The sequence below is a fragment of the Gossypium hirsutum genome, chromosome D01 (assembly GCF_007990345.1).
Source record: "Gossypium hirsutum isolate 1008001.06 chromosome D01, Gossypium_hirsutum_v2.1, whole genome shotgun sequence".
Taxonomy (NCBI): Eukaryota; Viridiplantae; Streptophyta; class Magnoliopsida; order Malvales; family Malvaceae; genus Gossypium; species Gossypium hirsutum.
The window spans coordinates 42,648,595-42,666,722 of record NC_053437.1 but is presented as its reverse complement, the minus strand read 5'-3'; the positions used below and the strand labels follow the sequence as shown (position 1 = coordinate 42,666,722).

At 33.5% G+C, this 18,128-nt stretch overlaps 1 non-coding gene across 1 annotated transcript; it reads right to left on the bottom strand.

Annotated features, from left to right (window-relative positions):
- Positions 1-2,569: 2,569 nt before the first annotated feature.
- On the bottom strand, positions 2,570-2,675 carry LOC121214211 (small nucleolar RNA R71). The gene has a single exon (XR_005909797.1). It is a non-coding gene; the product is annotated as a small nucleolar RNA R71 (small nucleolar RNA).
- Between the last annotated feature and the right edge of the window lie 15,453 nt (positions 2,676-18,128).

Below are 18,128 nucleotides of genomic sequence, written 5' to 3'. Positions count from 1 at the left end.
GGAAAATATACACACTTTTTCATGCTCTTTTTAACTCAAATTCATGCAGTTTCGGTAAAATTCTTGTCGAAAAATATTTAATTATTATAAAATAATTAAATTTTAATTAAATCATTATTAAGTTGAATTTTACTTATTTTTATAATAAATTTTGATTAATTTTGATCATTTTCGACAGATTCGCACAAAGGGCGAAATACGGCTCAACAGACACTGCTAGAAGCACAAAACCGAGAAGCAATTTTGAAGCATCAAGGCAAATTAATTTTTCAGCCTAAGACAATCCAAATTATATGTATTAATTTATAATATAATTAATTTTAATTTTAATCCAATTTAATTTGGGTTAAATAAATTATTATTAATTAATTATGAAAAGTGGCCCAGTTGAGTTAAACCGAGAAAATCAATCAAACTGAGCACTGGGCAGCCAAAAACCGTCCCACATGCTGACCCAATCAGCTTGCTTGGCTGATTATTTAACTTGCAAAATGACCCTTGAAGACTCCTTCAAATTGCATTCAAACCCCTCAACTATTTATGTCTTTCTAGATTTGCCCCTACCTTAAAATAGCAAGTTTAAATTCTTCAAACTTGCCATATGTGTGGCCGGCCATGGGGGGACTCTATGGCTACTGAATTTTGCTAATTTTAGCAGCCATCTCAACCTATAAATACCCCCCTTTGCTGCTCACTTCAAACACATCTCAACCCTTCTCATCTCTTCACTTCTCTCTCATTTTTCTCTCTTTATTCCCTTCCATTGTTATTCATTTTCTTCCCATATTCCCTTGCCAATTTCACCTCTTGAAAAAGAGTCAATCAACCACCATTTGGATCAGCATTCAAGTGTTTGTAGAAGCCTCAGTTCGACAAGAATAAGCAAAGCCGGAGGAGTGGAGCAAACTAGTCAAGCCACAGAGAAACCACCAGATTTGATTCTTGTTCCCTATCCTTTTAATTTTGTTGTTATAATGAACATATCTATGAAAATTTGTGATGTTGATATATTCAATTTAATTAATATGGCTTAAATTTAATTCGTGTTAGATTGATTGCATTTCGTCTACTTAATTTATTAAAATTGTGTTTGTGTTGTTATAGGCCTCAGTAAGATGTTTGATTAAGTAAAACCATGACTAAGTTATTCTTTCATTACAATTGTAAGGTAACTAATGAATTAATTATTTAAACGGATTGAAATTGTAATTAATTGACACGATACTTAATCAGTGCATGTTTGATCATTTAAGGTAGCTGAGGGTTAAAATAGCAACGATATCTAACGATACCTTAGCCTTGCATACCTTGCAAGATTATTGTGATTAAGCTGTTTGAAGGTAGAAATACATTGTTACCTCACGTAATCTTTTATGTGTTTGTGAGATTGAATTAATTGTTTGAATTGGCATAGAGATATGTACAAGAGATTATTTTAATTTCATAAGTATGTATGTGCATTAACACATTTGCTTATTAAAATTTGTTTAATCGGTTGAATTGACGTAGAGATATAGTCAACAAATAAATGAATTTTTGGTAAGTAAGTATGTCCATAAGTTAGTAAATTACCGAGCTACCGTGAATTTATTCGTAACAACATCAACATGCATTTAATAATTCTAAGTTAAGAAATGTAATTAATCTAACACAATTATGTCATCTTGATTAAAATCATCTTTTGAAATCGTGCATTGGAACTTTTATTTTATTTTGTTAAAATCCTAGTTTTTAATCAGTTCTTCAAATTAAAATATTTTTTTACCGAAGTGTTTTTAAATTAATTTCATAAATAATTATTTTCACAATCCCTGTGGGTACGATAACTCTACATTTACTTGTCACTTTATTACTTGTTGCGATTGTGTATACTTGCACATTTCCGTCGTTCCAAGTTTTTGGCGCTGTTGCTAGGAACTATTTTAAAAAGTCATTATTTGTGAATTTGTTAGTTTTACATTTTGGTTTATTTGTCTGTTCAATTTTAACTTAATTAATTTTTCTGTGATTATTTCAGGTGTTTATGAATATTGACCGAATTATCAATTTACTCCCTGTAGACCTTAAAATTGAACGAACTTTTTGACAGCAAAGAAGACAAGCAAGTCAGAGAAGGACCAAAGAGATGAACCTTGAAAATTTGAATCAAGTAAACAGAGCAAACCCTGCTCAAAATCCTATCCTTATTGCTGATGATAGGGATAGAGCTCTAAGACAAGATGCCATGCTAGTGTTTCATGATCTTAATCTAGGTATAAGGAGACCCGAAATCGAGGCAAAATAATTTGAGCTAAAGCTAGTCATGTTCCAGATGCTTCAGACAGTGAGCCAATTCAGTGGAATGCCTACCGAAGATCCTCATCTTCACTTAAGACTGTTTATGGAAGTGAGCGATTCTTTCGAGTTAGCAGGAGGACCCGGAGATGCATTACGATTGAAGTTATTCCCATATTCGCTAAGGGACAGAGCTTGAGCCTGGTCGAACTCATTGCCACCAAATTTAATTTCCACATGGCAAGAGTTAGCAAAAAGATTCCTCATGAAGTATTTCCCGCCTAGCAAGAATGTTAAGTTGAGAACGAGATCACTGCTTTCCAACAAATGGATGATGAGTCCTTGTATGAGGCATGAGAAAGGTACAAAGAATTATTACGGAAGTGCCCTTATCATGGAATCCCACATTGCATCCAACTTGAGACGTTTTATAATGGTCTCAATGCCCACACGAGGATGGTAGTGGACGATTCTGCTAATGGTGCTCTCCTTTTTAAGTCTTATAATGAGGCTTATGAAATTATTGAAAGGATTGCTAGCAACAATTATCAATGGCCAACCAATCGAGCAGCGTCAATAAGATGAGTCGCTTGAATACATGAAGTAGACCCTCTTACTTCACTCACATCTCAAGTATCCACAATATCCTCAATGCTAAAAAAATTTACCACTAATGGGTTTAATAGTTTCGCAGCACAGCCACCGAATCAATTTGAAAATGTAGCCTGTGTCTATTGTTGGGAAGGACATTTGTTTGAAGAATATCCATCGAACCCAGAATCTGTGTATTACATGGGTAACCAGAACCAAAATCGAGGAAGGCAAGGATTGGAATCCAATTTCTATAACACATCGTGGCGAAACCACCTGAATTTTTCTTGGAGTAAGTAAAGAGCTGGAACCAGTAACACTTATGCCCAACCTAGACCGACCCAGCCACCTGGTTTCCCCCAACAAGTTCAGAAATCAACCCAAGATGAACCGTCCAATGGCTTAGAGAAGCTATTAAAGGTATACATGGCAAAAAATGACGCCACTCTAAGGAATTTAGAGAATCAAATGGGCCAGCTTGCAACTGAACTAAAAAACTGAAGATAAGGTGCTTTACCTAGAGATAAGGAGAATCTGAGAAATCCAGGGAAGAAGCATTGTAAAGCGTTGACATTAAGGAGCAGAAAGATATTAGAGCCCAACACCGTCGAAGTTGAAAAGGAGCCAACTGATGCTCAAGGCTCAGAGGAAGTTCAATCGAGTGTTGAAATTCCAGTTTCACTAGAACGTGAATCCAAAATATCTAATAAGGTAACTTCTGAACTAGCTAATCCTGATAAACTAACAACTTCGTTAGATGCAGAATTGCCACAGAAGACGAATCGACCAATTCTAGTAAAAAAGCCTCCACCACCCTACCCCCAAAGACTTCAGAAGCAGAAGCAGGAAATTCAATTCAAGAAGTTCCTAGACGTACTCAAGCAACTTCATATCAACATCCCGTTGGTTGAAGCACTTGAACAAATGCCGAACTACGTCAAATTCATGAAGGATGTCTTGTCTAAACAATGAAAAATTGGAGAATTTGAGATGGTGGCCTTGATAAAGGAATGTAGTGCATATCTTCAACACAAACTACCCCCAAATTTGAAGGATCCTGGATGTTTTACCATACCTTGCAACATTGGAACAACATATTGTGGTAAGGCACTATGTGACTTGGGTGCGAGTATCAACTTGATGCCCATGTCAATATTTAGAAAGTTGGGGATAGGTGAAGTTAGACCTACTATGGTTATACTTCAATTAGAAAATCGATCCTTAACACATCGAGAAGGAAAAATAGAGGACGTATTGGTACGTGTAGACAAATTTATTTTTCCTGTTGACTTTGTGGTTCTAGACTTTGAAGCAGACAAAGAAGTGTCAATCATCCTAGGAAGGCCTTTCCTAGCAACCAGAAGGACTCTTTTGATGTGCAGAAGGGTGAGGTTACTATGCATGTTCTGGACGAATAGGTAACATTTAATGTTTTTAAGTCTATACGATTTCCTGACACAATTGATGATTGTTCTGTAGTTTTCGATTTAGAGGAATTAATCATAAAAAAGGAAATCAACTATGTTGAGGACCCATTGGAACAAATTTTGACATCAGACCCTCCAAATGATGAAGAGGAGGTTGAATACTTAGCTTTACTAGAACCTAATCAAAGGGGATTTAATCTTCAATCCTGCTTTGAATCTTTGGAGTTAGAGAATAGGGATTATGCCTAACCAAAAGCGTCAATTGAGGAGCCACCTTTAGAACTCAAGGTACTTCATTCACATTTAAAATATGTTTATTTAGGTAATGTTTCTACTTTGTCTGTGATTTTTTCAGCGGAATTAACCATTGAGCAAGAAGAGAAACTTATCCTAGTATTGAAACAATTCAAGAAGGCTATCGGATGGACCATAGCTGATATTCATGGTATTAGTCTGTCTGTATGCATGCACAAGATCATCTTGGAAGATGGAAAAAAATGGACTATTGATGGACAACGAAGACTTAACCCCATCATGAAGGACGTGGTAAAAAAAGAAATCATCAAGTGGTTAGATGCGAGTATAATTTACCCCATCTCAGACATTTCATGGGTAAGTCTGATCCAGTGCGTACTAAAGAAAGGAGGTATTACGGTCATTGAGAACAAGAATAACGAGTTGATACCAACTAGAACGGTTACGGGATGGAGAATTTGCACCGATTACTGGAAGCTGAACAAAGCGACTAAGAAAAATCACTTTCCTTTGTCGTTTTTGGACCAGATACTGGATAGACTTGTGGGGCGAGACTATTATTGTTTTCTCAATGGATACTTAGGGTATAATCAGATTACAGTAGCACCGAAAGATCAACGCAAGACAACATTCACCTGCTCGTACGGTACATTTGCGTTTAGACGCATGCCATTTGGTTTATGTAATGCACCTGCTACATTTCAAATATGTATGATGTCTATTTTTACTGATATGGTTGAGAAATACTTAGAAGTCTTTATGGATGATTTGTCAGTATTCGGAGATACATATGATGATTTTCTAGCCAATCTAGCCAAGTTACTAAGGTGATGCAAAGAAACAAACCTCATACTCAACTGGGAAAAGTGTCATTTCATGATACGAGAAGGTATTGTTCTCGGGCATCGGATAACGAGACATGGAATCAAGGTAGATAAAATAAAGGTAGATGTTATTGAGAAATTCTCATTTCCAAATCTGTAAAGGGTTTTAGGAGCTTTTTGGGCCACGCCGGTTTCTATCGAAGATTTATCAAGGACTTCTCCAAAATTGCTAAACCTTTTTGCAAATTATTGGAGAAGGACATGGCATTCAAATTTGATGAGGAGTGCTTAAGAGCTTTCAAATATTTGAAGATTCAGTTAGTTTTGGCACCCATAATCGTCACACCAGACCGGGGTTTGCCATTTTAATTGATGTGTGACGCAAGTGACTTCGCGATAGGAGCTGTCATTGGCCAGCGAAGGAACAAAGTTTTTCATCCCATCTACTACGCAAGTTGAACTCTGACAAAAGCTAAACTGAATTATATGGTAACAGAGAAAGTGTTACTTGCTATTATGTTTTCTTTTGACAAGTTTTGATCTTATCTTGTAAGTACCAAGGTGATTGTTTATACTAACCACTCGACAATTAAGTACTTACTTGCCAAGAAAGATGCTAAGTCGAGATTGATATGATGGGTACTTCTACTTCAAGAGTTTGATCTAGAAATCCAAGATCAAAAGGGAGTAGAAAACCAAGTAGCAGACCATTTGTCCATATTAGAGTCGCAAGAAGGGAATTCTCCACTTATACCCATCCAGGAGACATTTCCAGATGAACATATACTGAAGGTAAATCATGTCCATAATACCCATTGGTTTGTTGATATTGCTAACTATTTAGCTTGTGGTTTGATGCCGATTGATAAGACATATCATCAAAAGAAAAAGTTGTTTCACGATGTGAAGTACTATTTTTGAGAAGAGCCATACTTGTTTAAGAAGTGTGCAGATCAAATGATCAGGAGATGCGTGGCAGAATATGAAGTACATAAGATTTTATATCATTGCCACTCAACTCCAAGTGGGGGACACTTCGAAGGCAGACATAATGCGGCCAAAGTATTGCAAGCTGGATTCTTTTGACCAACACTATTTAAAGGTGCGTTTGCTTACGTAAGGAGTTGTGATCGATGCCAAAAGGCTGGAAACGTCACCAACAGAAATGAGATGGCTCAAACAAACATCATTAAGGTAGAATTATTCAATGTTTGGGGAATTAACTTTCTCGATCCTTTCCCTCCGTCTTTTGGTCACAAGTACATATTGGTAGCAGTAGACTACGTGTCTAAATGGGTTGAGACTGAGGCATATCCGACGAACGATGCTAAGGTTGTGATGAAGTTTTGTAGAAGCATGTGTTCACAAGGTTTGGAACCCCAAGAGCCATCATCATGATGAAGGGTCCCATTTTATGAACAAGTGGTTGGAATGGTTACTTGACAAACATGGAGTGAAGCACAAGGTTGCCACAGCTTACCACCCGTAGACAAATGGGCAAACTGAACTGGCAAAAAAAGAGATCAAAGGCATACTCGAGAAGGTAGTTTCCCGAACTGACGAGATTGGTCCAAAAGACTTGATAATGCTTGATAGGCCTACAGGACAGCATACTAGACACCTTTAGGGATGTCACCCTATAGGTTGGTTTTTGGGAAAGCTTGTCATCTGCCCTTGGAGTTAGGGCACAAAGCTTACTGGGCTCTTCAACAACTCAACTTGGATCTTAATCTAGCTAAAGAGAAACGGATGCTCCAACTCAACGAGTTAAAAGAATTCCGAATGTTCTCATACGAAAATGCTAAATTACTCAATGAAAGACTTAAGAAATGGCATGACAAGCAAATTCGAGTTTGAGAATTTGAAGCAGATTAGCAAGTCTTGTTATTCAATTCCAAATTAAGGTTCTTTCTAGGTAAGTTAAAATCACGTTGGTCCGGCCCATTTACGATTCACCGAGTTTATCCATACGGAGTTGTCGAACTTCAACGTAAGGGAGGTAATTTTCGAGTTAATGCTCAGCGTTTAAAACATTACTGGGGAGATAAAATTGAATGGGATCAAATCTCGTTCATTTTATTAGATGATTAATTTTTCTTGTTTTCCTTTTTAAATAAATGATTTAGGGTATATTTTCGGGATTAGTATGTTTAAAAAATTTTGGGTAGGAAATTGGAACTTAAGCGGGACCGCTTGTGATCCCTCCAATCTTTCCTGGGAATTGATTTTAACATAATTTTCCGAGAAATTATTCCCTAAATAGAAAATTAAATCTTTAGTTTTTCAAATAAAAGGGTCAATTTTGATCCAAGTTTTAAAATTTCAACTCAATTTCAAATTTTTTTTAAGTATAGGTACTTAATTGAATTATTTTCTAAATTTGGTTGCTCTTTTTGTAAACATTAAAAATTAGATGTCTCTTTTTTTTAAATATTTTCAAAAGGCATTTAGGATAAATGTTTTTAATTTAATAAATAAAATGATAATCATTAATATATAATTATATCCATTATAATATATATTAATTATTATCAACTTTGCATAGAATTAGGATTAGTTTAAATTTGATCATATTTTATTTAATAAGTATTTTTCTTTAATAAATTAACAGCAAATAATAATTTAATATGCATTATATTAATTATTAATTGTTGTTAACTCTATGTAGAATTAGAACTTAGAATATTTTAAGTATTAAATTTTTCTAAGAATTCTAATTAAACTCCTACTCCTCTCACTATAAATTTCACCCACATTTTCTATTTTTTTTCACTCATCCCTCAATCAAACCTAGCATCCAAAACCCACCAAATCACCTAGTGCCGCAGCTCCCAACTCCCTAGCCACAACACCGCCCAGCAGCCCCATTTGGCCAGCAGCTCACGCTGCTACTCCCACTTGCGGCAGACTAACTCTCACGCACCTGCTCGCACGCGCCAACGCACCAACTCTATTGTTTGCCCGATTGTGCCACCTGCTGCCCGCTTGCTGCCCATCCGCGCGGCACATGCATATCCTGCTACTCCCTAGCGTGCTGCTACCGCCTTGCTACTCGCACCACACCATCAAGACACCCTACAAATATCCCTAAATTGACCTCTTTTGCTTTAGATTTATTTTCTTTGAGTTCTTAACTTTTATAAAAAGGTGGTAAGACAAATTTCTCTCCAAAATTTTAATTTTATTTAATTAATTAAATTTTCAATTTATTAAATTATTAATATTTTATGTTGATTAAATTTTTGAGAAAATATTTATTTTCATCTTATATTCAGGTTAATCATGCCTCACAAGAGAACTCATGCTTCTGCTCAAATTAACGAATCACAAAATAAATTCCACTATGAGGAAGCCAAAGCGAGATACAAAAGTATTTTCAAGAATCAACAGATACATCTAAAGAAGGGCTTTACACTAAAAGAAAACAACTATGTTGATTTCATGGCACGCATTCGACAAGTTGCTAAAGCTTTCAATTGGGAGTTGTTTTGTGAGAAAAGACCTAGTATAGATGAAGAGTTAGTTCATGAATTTTATGCAAATTTGATCTCAAGCGAATTGATGGAATTTTCTGTTCACAGAATCAAGGTACCAATAACCTCAAACACTATTAATGAATTCTTTGAATTACTTGATTTCAAAAACGACGAATATTCTTCCTTGATGAGTAATATTGAGTCTGAAAATCTACAAGAAATTCTCGAGGAACTTACAATTCTAGGTTCTAAGTGGGCTGTGTCAAAACAAGGAATTCACACTTGTCACAGAGAATATTTGACACCACTAGCGAATTTATGGTTCTATTTCATTCGATTTAGCCTTATGCTTATTTCACATAGGACTAAAATTTCATTAAAGCGAATGGTCTTATTATACTCGATTTTAACTGGGAAGACCATTGATGTAGGAAAAATCATCTTGAGAGAAATGCAGAATTGTGCCGCTAGAAGTTCTGGCCCAGCTTACTTCCCCTTTACAATAACCATTTTATGCTTGAAAACTAAAATTCCTGCAAACGTAAAGAAGACAAGGTATAGCCAGGGTACAATCACAGATTGGGACCTTTACCGGATAGCCAGAGAGTTTGTTCTACAGCAACGAGTTGAAGAAAGCGAGGATCCAGAAGAAGAAGAAAAAGATCCCACAGGGATCAAACCGATACAATCAACTGAAATTCCTGATAAGGCAGAACTAATGGAACCAGTAACTGAACCTAACATTGCAACTTCAATGTTTAAGACTCAATCGCCTCGCCCAGATCTTCGAGATGAGCTGTCAAAGTTGATGGACATAATGCAACATATGCAGTGGCAGCAACAAGCTTACTAGAGATATTCAAAAATATGGAATGACTTAATGAGAAGTGCTCTTATGAAAATATACAATGACCCATTTATTTTTGTGTTCGAGTTTCCAGATTTCATATTTGAACCATGGAGTCAACAATAGAAGAGGAAGCGAAGTGATTCATGCAAAAAAAAAGACAATGGAGAAAGGATGAGTCAAATTCGAAGGGATCTACAAATAAATAAAAAGGCGGGATTTTGACTTTATTTTATTTCTGTTCTTAGGTTATCTAATATTTTAGGATTAGGTTTTACTATGAATTTTTATTTTCGCATAATAAAACAAGAGGTGGAATTAATAAATAAAAAATGAACAAGTCACGAAGTGCAAAGTGTGGCAATAGATATATATATACATGTCTAGGATTGGATCTAGAGAGAGCTTGGTACTTAAGCAGTCAAATTGACTCACGTCCTCTTTTCTAGAATCCTACCTGGTGTATAGTATTTATTCACTTTTAAACAATGAGGACATTGTTCATCTTAAGTAGGGGGACCGAAAAATTGAAATGATTTCCACTTAGAATAAATTTTTCTTTCAGTTATGGTTAGGTTATATTTTTTTCAAAAATTTGAAATTTTGTTGAGTATGCTAACCTTCAGTATGAATAAAGTTTGATTATTTCAATAATTTTTATGTTAACTAAAATATGACATAAATGTATTTTTAATAAGGCATGCAAATCGTACCATAAAGTTAGGCATGCATAAAAGTTTAAGTCTCTAGAATTGACTTAGTTTTTTTTAGGCGAAATCCTAGGAAGCATAGGAAGTTGAAAATGATTTAAACAACTTTTTTTTGGACTGTTTGAGCCTTTCAAGCCAGTCATGATGAATTTTTATCCCTTGAAACCCAACTTTAAGACTATATGGGCTAATTTTATTTGAACCCTTACAATATTTAGCCATCACTTTTCCCGTAATTATCTTTAAATTGTCTCAAACACTAGACTCAGTACTATTCAGAATGTTCCTTGAAAATAAGTTTGGGGGAGTTGAAAAGAAGATCAAATGCTCAAAAAATTGTAGTATATACAATAAAATGCATATGTTAAAGAAAAACATATGTATTTGAAAGAAAATAGATGTACAAAAGAGCATGTGAAAGCAAAGTAAGTTGGTGTATTGAAGATAATTATTTCTAAGGTCTGATTGAAGCTGAGTCTAGGGTTTTTAGCCTAAATTTACTTATCTTTTACCCACCCCTAGCCTAGCCACGTTACAACCTTTTTAAAGACCTATTGATTCAAGTTTCTATGCTACCTACATTAGTGGAGAGAAATTGCTATGTTCAACATATGAAGTCATAAGTTAAACTTAATGATTGCAACTTTCTTGAATAAGGGAATAAAATCAAATTGGTAAGAATTTAACATGTCTTTATTGAGAAAACACTTAGTCTATTTTTTCTATCATAATAATAATTGAGATTAATTTGAATGATATGTATACATAAGTAGCATAAGTACCAAATTTCTTGTTTTTGAGCATAAGTATACTTAAATAATGATTTTTGGGAAGAATGTTGTTCTGAAGAAAGTTTTCAAAGGTGTTTTTGAGAAAGTCTTTCCAAATTTGTGCATTAATCAGGATGAGTAATGAATTAAGTTTGGGGGTGTGGAAACACGAAAATATACACACTTTTTCATGCCCTTTTTACCTCAAATTCATTCAGTTTCGGTAAAATTCTTGTCGAAAAATATTTAATTATTATAAAACAATTAAATTGTACTTAAATTATTAACATGTTGAATTTTACTTAATTTTATAATAAATTTTGATTAATTTTGATCATTTTCGTCAGATTTGCACAAATGGCCAAAAACGGCTCGACAGACACTACTAGAAGCACAAAATCGAGAAGTAATTTTGAAGCATTAAGGCGAATTAATTTTTCAGCTTAAGACATTCCCAATTATATGTATTACTTCATGATATAATTAGTTTTAATTTTAATCAAATTTAATTTGGGTTCAATAAATTAATATTAATTAATTATGAAAAGTAGCCCAGTTGAGCTGAACAGAGAAAATTGATCCAACCGAGCACGGGTAGCCCAAAACCGTCCCACATGCTGACCCAATCAGCTTACTTGGCTGATTATTTAACTTGTAAAATGGCCCTTGAAAACTCCTTCAAATTGTATTCAAACCCTTCCACTATTTGTACCTTTTTAGATTTGCCCCTACCTTAAAATAGCAAGTTTGATTTTAGCAGCCATGTGTGGCTGGCCATGGGGGGACTCTATGGCTGCTGATTTTTGCTAATTTTAGCAGCCATCTTAACCTATAAATACCCCTCTTTACTGCTCACTTCAAACACATCTCAACCCTTCTCATCTCTTCATTTCTCTCTCATTTTTTCTCTTCATTCCCTTCCATTGTTCTTCATTTTCCTCCTCTATTCCCTTACCAATTTCACCTCTTGAAAAAGAGTCAATCAACCACAATTTGGAGCAGCATTCAAGTGTTCGTAGAAGCCTTAGTTCGACAAGAACAAGCGGAGAAGGTGGAGTGGAGCAAACTAGTCAAGCCATGGAGAAAACACCGGATTTGATTCATGTTCCCTATCCTTTTAATTTTGTTGTTGTTATAGTGAACAAGTCTATGAATATTTGTGATGTTGATATGTTCAATTTAATTAATATGGCTTAAATTTAATTCGTGTTAGGTTGATTGCATTTCGTCTACTTAATTTATTAAAATTGTGCTTGTGTTGTTATAGGCCTCGGTAAGATGTTTGATTAAGTAAAACCATAACTAAGTTATTCTTGCATTACAATTGTAAGGTAACTAATGAATTAATTATTTAAACGGATTGAAATCGTAATTAATTGACACGATACTTAATCAGTGCATGTTTGATCATCTAAGGTAGCTGAGGGTTAAAATAGTAATGGTATCTAACGATACATTAGCCTTGCATAACATGCAAGATTATTGTGATTAAATAGTTTCAAGGTAGAAATACATTGTTACCTCACGTAATCTTCTATGTGCTTATGAGATTGAATTAATTTTTTTGAATTGGCATAGAGATATGTAAAAGAAATTATTTTAATTTCATAAGTATGTATGTGCATTAACACATTTGCTTATTAAAATTTGTTTAATCGGTTGAATTGACATAGAGGTATAGTCAACAGATAAATGAATTTTTGGTAAGTATGTTCATAAGTTAGCAAATTACCGAGTTGTCGTGAATTTATTCGTAACAACATCAACATGAGTCTAATAATTCTAAGTTAAGAAATGTAATTAATCTAAAACAATTATGTCATCTTGATTAAAATCATCTTTTGAAATCGTGCATTGAAACTTTTATTTTATTTTGTTAAAATCCTAGTTTTTAATCACTTCTTCAAATAAAAATATTTTTTTTGCCAAAGTGTTTTTAAATTAATTTCATAAATAATTTTTTTCACAGTCCCTGTGGGTACGATAACTCGACATTTACTTGTCACTTTATTACTTGTTTGCAGTTGTGTACACTTGCACATTTTCGTCGTTCCAGTGCTCATCAGCTGTGCTGGGACAAACCAAAAACTTAGGCTCGTCTGCTAGTCCCAAACCCAGATCGGCCCAAAAATGGGCCTAAAATTTTGCCCAATCGTGGTTTAGATAAAAATACTAAAACCTGGGCCTGACACAGCTCGCCTATATTAATTTTTTATATTATTTTTTATATAATTTTTAATGTATATAATGCATCAAAAATACTAAAAATATTAAAATAAATATTTCGCAACAAATTGAAATTAAATTTAAAAATAAACTTAACAAACAAATGCATCTACAATAATAACAAAATTAATAATAAAACAAGTGTTATACAATATTTAAACAATAACAACAAAATAGTAGTAATATAATAGTGAAATGGTAACAAAATAGGGAGAAAATAACAAAAAATAGCATTAAAAAACAAAAAAAAAACAGATTTTTTTGTCCTTTTGTGAATTGGGCTAGACTGGGCCCAGTTAAAAATACCTTACCCGTTCCCCAGCTCATTTTTTAAACAGACCTTTTTTTTGCCCAAGCCCATTTTACTGGCTATATTTTTGCCCAAACCCTTTCACTTTTCGGACTGGCCTTTGGGCCGCGTGGCTCATCCCCTTAGTAGGTCTAGTTCAAAGCAAATAAATTATTAAAAAAATTATAAAAATTGGTTCAACTACTTATTTAATCTTTTTTAGCTTGAATCAACTAGTCAGCACCGATTGAATTTTTACCTCTCATTGGACCAATCTTAATAGATTCTCAGTCCAATCAGTCTGATTCAGTTTAGAAAACATCGAATTTTGAAATTTTTATATATTAAATTTTTTTTCTTCTGATTATTGATTTTTAAGGAGTTTTATTGTTTTTTGGTAATTTTAGATTTTTCTAAAAATATATTTTCTTAATTTTATGTTTTATTCAAAATATCAAAAATTTTACTTTTTACTTTTTTATTTACTTTCCAAAGATAGTGACTGATAAAAAACAGATATTGAAAGCTAAAATAATTATTTTATTTATAAAAACTATTAAGGACAAAATTACTTGAAGGGACAAAGAATATTAAATAAAAAAATAAAAAGATTCAGTGTTTGAAAAAATATAAGGACTAAATAAAAAAAGTATAAATGCATTTAGCGCATTTAAGGGTGAAGGTATATTTGGTTAAAATACCAAAAAATGCCATTTTTCAAACAATAATAGCGGAAATGGGTCAATTTTGTAAAAATTGACGGAAATAGGCCAATTTTACAAAAACGCGCTTAGTTGGTGCCATTGTCAAGTCAATTCTCTCGTTGGTCATTCGAAATAGGGACACACGGCCGTGTCCCAGCCCGTGTCTATACCCGTGTAACTCTTTGACTTGGGTCACACAGCCAAGCCCCACGCCCGTGTGCCAAACTGTGTGCCCCTTTGAAATAGCCTCCCACACACGTATGTTAGCCGTGTGTCTCACACGACCAAGTCACACGCCCGTGTGTCTGGTTGTGTGGACTCAAAATGTACCTTAAACAACCAGTTTACCAATCCCTACAAGCTTGGACATTAAGCAACTCAAAAATCATTCATTTAATTATTTCAAATCACAATTAAACACATTCAAAATATGTCAAAACAATCATCCTAGGTGCCCAACCAATGTACCCTCATTGGTACCACAATTATATCATCAAAACAAACCATCAAAGCATCAATTTAATCCAAATTATAAACATATTAATTTCAATCCATTTTCGCCTAAATCATGAACACTTAAACATCAATTTAACATACCATAATAAGGCTTCAAACACAAACACATACTTATAGATATATGCCAACCAATATTAAACTTATAATCTCATTTATAATCAATCCACAAAATAATTATTATTTAGACACCCTAGGTACATGCCGACACATTTCAAAAGGATAAACATCACCACGTTTGAGTTCGGGATCGTTGTTGGATGCTGAATCAGCGATCAAAATTAAGTACCTAACCCGCGCAAGGAAAATAAAACCGTACGCTGAGTAAAACTAAGTGGTATTTCTATAATCCGAATATTTAAAGATAAGAAATTACAAATATACAATTGAAATATAAACACATATTAATATTTAAATATTACAATAACCATATCATATTTCATTTGTTTCACAAATATCTCAATTCTCATACTTGCTATATAAATAGCTTTTCACAATTTATTTCACATTTCATTATACAATTGCATTATTCATTCCATATTTATTTCAAGAGTATATAACTCATATATTCCATATATTTGCAACATATTTCACATTCTATTTTCAATTCACCATTTCACTTGCACTTCTCATACCATGTCATTTCAATATCAATTATAAAACTTTATTATTCATTTACCTCCATTAACACGACTCAGACTCGGACGAATACATGGATCTAACCAAAACACACCAGTTTGGCACCCAGTGCCTCATCGGATAATTCGAAGTAATAATTTGATACCTAGTGTCTCATCGGCTATACCGAAGTAAATTGGCACCCAGTGTCTCATTGAATAAATCCAAAGTAATAAATTGACACCCAGTGTCTCATCAACTCAAAGATGAAGAAATCTCTGAACTCTTCCAATCCTATGGCATGCCATCTATATCCGACTCAGCCTGATACAGTTAATAGGGTTCCAATTCACTTTTCAAATACAACCAATATTCATTTCAATTCAAATAATCAATATATTCAATATATATATACCAATTCAATACATTCAACCAACTTAAATTCAATTCAATGACAAAGTGTCAAATACTCACCTCAACACTTACCATATGCATTAAATAAAAAATACAACAATTAATAACTAAGCTAGGATTATAGAAATACAAACCAGAAATTTCGAGCTATTCCTCGTCGACTTTATCTTTTCCCTTTTTAGTCGAAGATTCTGGTACGACTTTAGCTACGAAATTAAAACAATTAAAATTCATCAATACAACACAATTAAATTTTATATTGAATATTTCAATTTTTACTCAATGTTTACCTAAATTCCAATTAGTCCCTAAACCAAAAGTAACTTTTATTCTTCACATCTAATTATTTATTTTCATGCAAATTCCACTGTAGACTAAATTTAACTCCCTATTTTCACTTAAATCCCTAAATTTCAAATTTTCATAATCTAGTCCCTATTACTCAAAATTTACAATTTATTTTACAATTTAATCATTTTTTATTTATAACTTAAAAATATATCAATTTAATCCCTAATTCTAAAATTAATCAACATAGACAACACTTAGAAACTCAATAATTTCTAAAATTTCGACATGGGTCGGGTAGTAATTAACAACGGGATTCCAAAAACATAAAAATTATAAGAAAAAGGGACTAAATTGACTAACCAATTGAACTTGGAAACTTTGAAACCCCTAGCCTTGTCTTTCTCCTTTCTTTCTTTCCCTTTTATTTTTCTTTCTTTCTTCTTTCTGTTTCATTTCTATCTTTCTTTCTTTCTTCTTTCTGTTTCATTTCTATCTTTCTTTCTTTCTTTTTATTACTTATTTTATTATAAAATAATATATATACTTAATACTTAATAATGAATATTATAATATTATAATATATATTTTAACTTTAAATTTTTATAATAATATATATCTTATGCCGTCTCATTTTAAGACAATGGTATAATTGCTTCTTTAGTCCCTTTAATTTTTCTTTAATCTATAACTCAACTTTCACACTTTATGCAATTTAGTCTTTTTACCTAATTACTCTTAATTCATGCAAATTCACTTAACCAAAACCTAATTAACTACACAACCAACTTTGTAAATATTTCTAATAAATATTTACGAGTCTGATTTACGAAAAGAGAGTATCAGAATTGCACTTTTCGACACCCGTAACTATCGGGTCGTTACAATTCTCCCCCTAAAAAAATTTCGTCCCCCGAATATACCTGAAAAGAGAGTCTGATTTACGAAAAGAGAATCTTAGATCTCATTGTCTCTTCCGGTTCCCAAGTCGCTTCCTCAACACTATGACTATGCCACAACACTTTCACTAACAGAACTCGCTTATTCGCAATTCTTTCACTTCTCATGCCAAAATTTTAATTGGTTATTTTTCGTACGACAAATCAGGTTGAATTTCAATATCCTCTATCGAAATAACATGAGATGGGTCCAATCGATATCTTCTAAGCTTTAAAACGTGAAAAACATCATGTATTTTCTGTAATTCCGCAGGCAAAGCTAAACGATATACAACTGGTCCCATTCTTTCCGTGATCTCATACAATCCAATAAATCGAGGACTCAGTTTTCTATTTCGACCAAATCTCAAAATTTTCTTCTAAGGAGAAACTTTAAGAAATACTTTATCGCCAACAGAATATTCAATGTTTCGACATTTCAAATCTGCATATGATTTCTGTATGTTAAAAGCTACCTTCAATCTATCTCGAATTTTCTTAACAATGTATTCTGTTTCTTGAATTAATTCCGACCCGATTATTCTTCTTTCATTCAGTTCCATCCAACAAACATGTGATCAACACTTTCGATCTTATAAGGCTTCATATGGAGCCATTTGATACTTGATTGGAAACTATTGTTGTATACAAATTCGGCCAAAGGTAAGTAATGCTCCCAACCTGATTCAAAATCAATAACACAAGTACGAAGCATGTCTTCCCAAATTTGAATAGCACGCTTAGATTGTCCATCAGTTTGTTGGTGAAAAGTTGTGCTAAAATTAAGGTAACCCCGTTACAAAATCCATCGTAATACAATCCCATTTCCATTCAGGAATAAAAATAGGCTGAAGTAATCCAGTGGGAACCTGATGTTCTGCCTTAACTCATTGACAAGTTAAACATTTAGCCACATACTCGACCACATCTCTTTTCATTCCTAGCCACCAATAAGATTCTCGCA